A 7,748-nucleotide genomic window follows, 5' to 3' on the forward strand; every position below is an offset into this window, starting at 1 on the left:
CATATGATTTAACTACTCAGTTCTTATGTGTCATCATCAAAACAAAGTGATTAACTTTTGAATATTATGATTTGAATCTTAACCAACATATAGTAATAATAATCATTTTAATACTAAAATTAATGATAATTCAGTTGACTATATCTTTTAATCCGTTCATCGAAACCATACGCTTTCTAAATGAAAAGTTATTAATTTTTCGCCAGCTTTCCAACGACATGCATATCATATACCTTATCTCAGTAGCATATGTATTAAATTCATGATTTATCATAAACTATTTAACAACGAAACTAAGCATATAAACATGCATAATCAGAGCACTAGTCAGTGATACACTATTAATATATAAAAGATAAGATATGAATGCTCACGTATCAATATTGTGACTCAATATTGTAGGAAAGTATGTAGACGCAACGGAAATGATAAACACTAGGTTGACCTCCCGAGCTATACCCCGAACCATACCCATAACCTCCATAGCTATAACCCATAATTTCCTTAGCTCTATCCTGCTCGAATAACCCGTTTTGAAATAACTCGCTTATGACCTCGTCGTAGTATTTTATGTATAATACTAATAATAATAATACTACTATTATTAATATCATAAGTTTAATTATAATAATCTTTAATAATAATAATAATAATAATAATAATAATAATAATAATAATAATAATAATAATAATAATAATAATAATAATAAATTAAATAAATAATAAAGAGTGTAATATAGATTAGAGAGATATAGATGAATGAATTCAGGTAGCAAAACGATCGATTTATAGAGCCCCGTCTGGACCCATCACCTACGCGATCGCTGTATGTTCATGTGTAACGACCCTGGTTATTCCAACTTTTAATTAATAATGTTTATTATTAATACTTGTGATTTAATGAATTTATGTTATTATATTTACTTGTAACCATGATTGACTTTAAATGCCCGACACGTCTTTGTGACACACGAACTTTTCACGAATAATATTTAGAATATTATTTACATTCATGATTAAGTTTTATTAATCATTTTTGATTAACTAAGGTTACTAGTTAATTACTTGAGCTTTATTAGATTACTTTGTTAATTACTTGAACTTGGGCTTTTATTAATGTTGGTGGACTTAGAAGCCCACCCTACTTATCATAATGGACTAATTAGCCCAACTTATTATGCAAGTATTACATTTGGACTTAACTAGATTAATTAGTGCATATGGAATCTAGTTACTCATATACTTACACCTTGTTCCAGCACAACTTAACCTTATTACCATTTTGAGCTTGATACATGAAAGGAACTAGTCGGTTTTTCCCTCCCTTGACTCCCTTGGAAGCCGTCGATTTTGATGGGTAATGGGGAGGTTCCCTTTTTTTTTTTGTGTTACATATTCATTAGTATACTTCACTTCTCACTCACATGCTTACTTGCATCTCATTTTCTCTCATTTGCTCTCTACCTTGTAAGTAACATGAGCTCTAATTCTCTTCTTTCTTTCCTTCAAAGACCGAAACCTACACACATGAACATCATCATCATCATCATTCACTTGTTTAAGTTACTTGTTCTTTGTTGTGATTTACTTACTTGTTGTTGTAGTTGTTACTTACTTGTTATTAAGAACCATACTCTCTAGTTTGTTCTTCATTTTATCTTGTTCATACAAGAACATACAAGAACATAAACTTTCTAGTTTATGTTCTACACTTAATGCTTTGAAAGATTGAAGGTTCATGAGTTAAAATCATACTTGAGTTCTTGTTGTAAACTTAAAGTTTACTTTCTTAAAGATCAAAGCCTTGGCTTGAATCTTTAAAGTATGAACAACCATGAACTTGTCACTTGTAAACTTAGTTTAATTCTTCTTTTCCTTGCACTTTGAATTCGTGGTTTGTTGGTTAAATGGTCAAGTATTACAGGTTAATCTTGATCTCATACTTTCTTGAACTAAAGTTAACTTTATAAGTTCAAAAACATGGAAGTATAACTTTCTAGTTATAACTTCATATACTTATGAAATATCTAAGTTTCTATAGCTTATGGTCTTCTTATTTTGTTGTAAATAATAGCTTGTAAGCTTACATACACTTTACAAGATGAGAATCTAAGTTTCATAACTTACGGTTTCATTAAAGTAAAGATTCAAGTGTTATGACTTAGGATTTAACTTAGTAACTTTAGATCTAGACTTTTGGGTCTTGGATCTTCAAGATCTAACTAAGAACTATGTTCTACAACTTAAGATCTTGATTATTTAGTTTACTTTCAAGTTTGTAGCTTAATATTACTTTTAGAGTTCATGTATGTGTCGGATCTAAGATCTTGATGTAACTTTGGTTCATCAAACTACTTGCAACACTTAATTGAGTTGTGATACTTATCTTAGACTTGCACTTGTGTTATGTTGGTCAAAACTTGGTAAATATGATGCAAACACATCAACGAGTTGTACACTTGAAGCTATATTGATCAAGGATGAGAACCGTGATGAGCATCGAGCACCAAGAACCCACTGGAACACTAAACCTACTGTTTTTAGGGTCTGATCATAATACATGGGCTACTGTAAAGTTGATTTTCAGTTAGTACTGTTCGAGTAGATAATTTTTCATTTAAGACTCGTCTTAATCCGAGTTACGGTTTAGGATCTATGGCCCTCCAAACGTCACTATGTCCTTTTAACGTTGTGCTGAAAATTCTGACCTACTCGCACTTAAACCGTCGCCACGGTCAAACGAAGACGAGTTTTGTTTTGAAATTTTTACAGCAACTAAAGAACTTATATATGGAGCCATGACCACTGGTCTCACCTCAATTCAGTTTGTATAGAGGCCGTGGTGACTGATCGAAGTCAGCCTTTATTTCAAACCCTAGTCTTGACTTAAAACTTACTTTACACTTTTTGTTTAATGATGAATGATGATGATACTTAAGACCTAATTTACATACTTTTAAACCTATTGGGACGATTTACTGACTTAGTAACTTTTGACTTAGGTTGAGGACCTTCCGGACCTACATACGTGCTTACTTTCCGAACTAACTTTACTACTACTTTACCACTGTGAGTTATAGCATCCCTTTTTACTTTAACTATTTTGGGAACTGAGAATACATGCGTATTTTACGTTTTACATACTAGGCACGAGTACTTAAACTTTATATATGTGTGGGTTATACAATGGCATAAACTTTCCCCTTAGCTCGGTAACGTTTAGTCATTGGTCTTTGAACCGGTGAACGTGAATCTTAGATATGGATCCATAGGGTTTGACATCCCCACTCGGGCTAGTAGCGCTAGCATTTAACGGGTGTTTAATACTTCGTAAACATACGCACTCGCCAAGTGTACTTTCAGGGGGTTATAAACGTTAAGTTAGTTACCAAGTGCCCACGGTTAAACATATACTTTACATACTGTTTTGAAACGCTCTTTGAAGCACTGAAATCTCGTGGCCTACCTTACATACTGTTATACTTAAACTATAGCTCACCAACCTTTGTGTTGACGTTTTTAAGCATGTTTTTCTTAGGTGCTTAAGGTTGCTTGCTTCCGCTGTTGTACTAGTCTTGCTGATTAGCCACCCGCTGGCTTGTTAGAGTTGTTACCGCATGAAACATTTTATCTTGCATTCAAACTTTATTACTGTTGAACAATGATTTGTAACGACTTAAGGGTCACGTACTACTATTACTTGCTTCCGTTCATAGAAGCATACTTTTGGTTGTTAAACATTGATGTTGGTTAAGACATCATCTTTTATCATGAATGCAAACGTATTTTGAAATAGCATATAGTGTTTGACCTTGTAATGATCCTGTTGTTGATGGTCCGTACATGATGATTTAGTATGGGGCGTCACATTTGGTATCAGAGCATTGGTTGTAGGGAATTAGGTTGCATTAGTGAGTCTAAGACCGACCCGAGTAGGATTCACTAATAGGACTAATCTACAACTTGCTAGTTTACTTGTTTCCGCTGAACTTACTGCATGCTGCTGCTGCTTACTTTTACTGCGATATGCCGTATGCTACTTGTTTTCACTACTGCATGCTATTTGATAACGCCCCATTTATATATATTTTTAGACGCGTTATCGGTTCTCATTGTTATTATTTTGGGATTATTATTGAAGACTTTGAGTTTGTTTGAGATAAAATGGAGATTTATGTTCGAGAAATGATTAATGGCAATTATTGTGAACTTCGGCAAGACTTTAGCGACAACCGATATCAAAAGGGAGTCAAACGACAAGTGAATTTGAGATGGAAATTGAGCTGCTGACTTTTGCATCCTCGCAACCCCGATGGTAAAGATCACGGTTGCAAACAATGATTTTGGGGGCGAAGTTTATGGTTATGAGTGTGAATTACAAACTGAAGGGAAGGTCTTTAATTTCTTATTTTTCCCGGTCGCGAAATAATTTGTCCCGGATGCGAAGTTGATATGTGGTGTCAGGTGTGGTTAACAAATGTTGGGCCGTACTAATAATGGGCTAGTACCAATTTTTGATGATACAAATTTTAGCCGACATAAAGCATGGACTAGGGGTCAATTTATTATATTTAAGGGAATTCACATGCCATCTATTATATATACTCGGTACGTTTTCAATTTGAGGGGAGTTTTTATTTTTCCTAGCCGTTCATTAATCACGTTAGTCTAGAGTAGATTAGGTTTTGATTTTTATTGGGAGGCAGAGCAAAAAGAAAAAAAAGGAATTGGACTCCTTTTTGGAGTGTTGGCGTGAAACAGAAAGCAAGAGAAGGAGGTATTAAAATTTACGGAGTATTATTTTATTGGGGGTACGGCTGGAGCTGAGCAAGAGAGGCGCCCCACTTTTGGGGTTCTTTTGGTCGATGCATATAAAGATCAAAGGAGATCACTTTATTTGAATTTTAGTGGATTGCTCCATATATATTTTTGGTTCTCTGGTGATCGACAACAAAGGAGGCTAAAATTGAATTTCTACTTTTTAATTTGGAGTTCTTGTTCAATCTATATACTTGGTACATTTATTTACTATTATTATTATGATTAATATTATGTACTCAATTTATTTATTTGATTGTTCAAGTCTAAATATGAGTAGCTAAATCTCTTAGTGTTTACTTGAATGTAGTAACTTTTGAATGTTGGATTGTTCTTATTTCATGAATTTAATTGTTTGAAAGATTTGGTTTTATTAAGTTTGGTCAAAGACCCATTGTTATGCATGCTTTCTACTTTAATTTGATTATACATGTTATCAATTTGTTGTTGTGAGATAATAGGTGTTAGATAATGTGTACTTCAACACTTCTTGTGATCTAGACGGTTAAGAATTTGATTTCAAGTGATTGTATTAAACATCTAATTGGTAATTGAATGGTTTTTGGCATCATAATCGTGTAATTACATTGAGTGATCTTTGTAGTTAGGATTTTAAGTGATTTTAATCCGGATCAAATCTTAATAGCTAAATCTCATTGATTAATAATTATTGTGTTCAATTAAAAGATCCATTATTGTGTGAATCGATTACTTGACTTTAATCACATAATTTGTTACCTAGTTTACGTGAGTTTATTAATGATAAACGGATTATGCTTCAACTCTTAGGAGATCTAGACATTTACATGTGAGTGTGAATGGTGATTAATTGGTAATTTGATAGCACAGTCGTGTAGTTATTCCGAGTGATCGGTGTAATTAAGGTTTTATGTGAGTTTAACCTAGATTGAATCACAATAGTTTAATCCTTTATGATTTGATTATTTGAATGAGATTAATGTGAGTTAGTCAATTTTAGATGATTGAGTTATAATTTATCAGACATTTAATCGGTTGTAATTGAAAGAACAATCCACGTCACTAGTGAATCATCTGAGTGAACACTGCTTCGTCTATCTGGTTATTGGTTTTATTTATTTTTGCATTATTAGTTTATTCAAACCATCATTTTACAACATAAATCTACAGAATAATTATCACTCTTAAAATCTTAAACGCTGCTCCCTGTGAACGAATTCGTAACTTTATTACAATAAGATTAGGTGTATTTCAAGCATATCACTATTATTTGCTTTCGATTGCATGCTACTTCTGTACGATTCGTTATTATTGCCATGCTATTTACTGCTATACATGATCTAGACTGTCTTAGTTACTTTGCCTAATACGTGCTTGCTTTATGACTTACTGACGTGGAAAAAGTTATTTTTCCTTGTTCAGATGTCGGATATTCCACCTGTCATCATTTTAGACAGTGACTCAGACTCGTCCGCCACTTCACCGACCGTTGTTGCCGATTCCCAGATGCCGTCGTCGACACCCACCAGTGACCCTGGCGCTTCATCCTCTGGTGCCAGTAGTCATGCACCTGCCCCAGTGGTTACCTCTAACGGAGTCGAGGACCTCCAGGAGATTTCAGCTCCACTTGCCCCCGGACCCTCGGAGCCACAGCACCATCCCGGTGGTGCTGTGATTCCCACGGATCTTGGGGAAGGTCCAGTCCGTAATGAGCATAACCATTGGTGCCGACGCGCTCCTGATGGACGTCTCGTGCCGATCGGACCCGCCAGATACTGACAGATGATGGCCGCCCTAGGAGAGCCAGTACAGCCACCCGTGCAGCCACCTCCACATGATTCGGACGACCCATCCTCCGCTGACTCTTTATCCGACAACACCTCCTCAGACGACTCCACTGACGATGATTCTGATGAGGACCCTAATGATGCACCTGTACAGCCACCCTCCACCCCGCCGAAGAAGTGGCACCGTTTCGATGGTACCGTCATTCCAGGGATTAATGGAGGTCGAGCATTCACTGACGCATATGGTCGGCGTAGTAGGGTTACCGCCCGTAAGCGGCTTGTGCCGTACCCTGCTGATCCTTTTGTGCGTAAGCCTTACCGCTTTGCAGCCTCTACTTCTGGAGCCGGACCGTCTGTACCACCGGCACCACCTGCACCACCAGCACCGCCTGCCCCACCATCTCCCACTGTCGAGGAACTAATGAGGGAGGTGGAGATCCTCCGTGCTCGGGTAACTGAGCTTGAGGACCAGATGTCTCATGTATTGGACATCCTACACCCACCTTCACCATAGGACCTTTGTAGTAGATTTCATTATGTAATCTAGTTGTAGTTTTATGTATTGTACGAACCTATGCGAATGTATGCAACTTATTATTATTATTGAATGGAACCTTGCGTTATTTAATTCTTGCACAGTGTACTATTTACGTTACTGTATGATGACTTTGTGGTATCTGAATCTATTTGCGTCACTTAATAAACATGTGATGTGTTGATTCCATGTTGGTTACCATATACTGTATTATTACTATTTGAATACCTGATTTTGACTTGAGTCAAATCTTTTTGTTTAGAACATCATGGCCAACGGAAGATCAACACCGACCACAGCCCAAATCGAGGAAATGATTGCCGAAAGGGTAGCCGCAGCCATTGCGGAAATGCAACCCCAAGCCCCACCGCCACTGGTTATTCAGCCCATTCGTAATGAGTGCACGTACAAAGAGTTTCAAAGCTGCAAACCCCACAACTTCAGTGGAACTGAGGGGCCAGTTGGTATCACTAGATGGTTTGAGAAATTAGAATCTGTGTTTCGAGTTAGTAACTGCTCAGAGGCGAACAAAACCAAGCTTGCTTCATGTACGCAGTCTGACGGCGCACTAACATGGTGGAACACGTTGGCTCAAGCAAAGGGCATTGATGAGGCGTTTGCTACCCCAT

Source organism: Rutidosis leptorrhynchoides, chromosome 5 (assembly GCF_046630445.1).
Source record: "Rutidosis leptorrhynchoides isolate AG116_Rl617_1_P2 chromosome 5, CSIRO_AGI_Rlap_v1, whole genome shotgun sequence".
NCBI classification, from domain to species: Eukaryota; Viridiplantae; Streptophyta; class Magnoliopsida; order Asterales; family Asteraceae; genus Rutidosis; species Rutidosis leptorrhynchoides.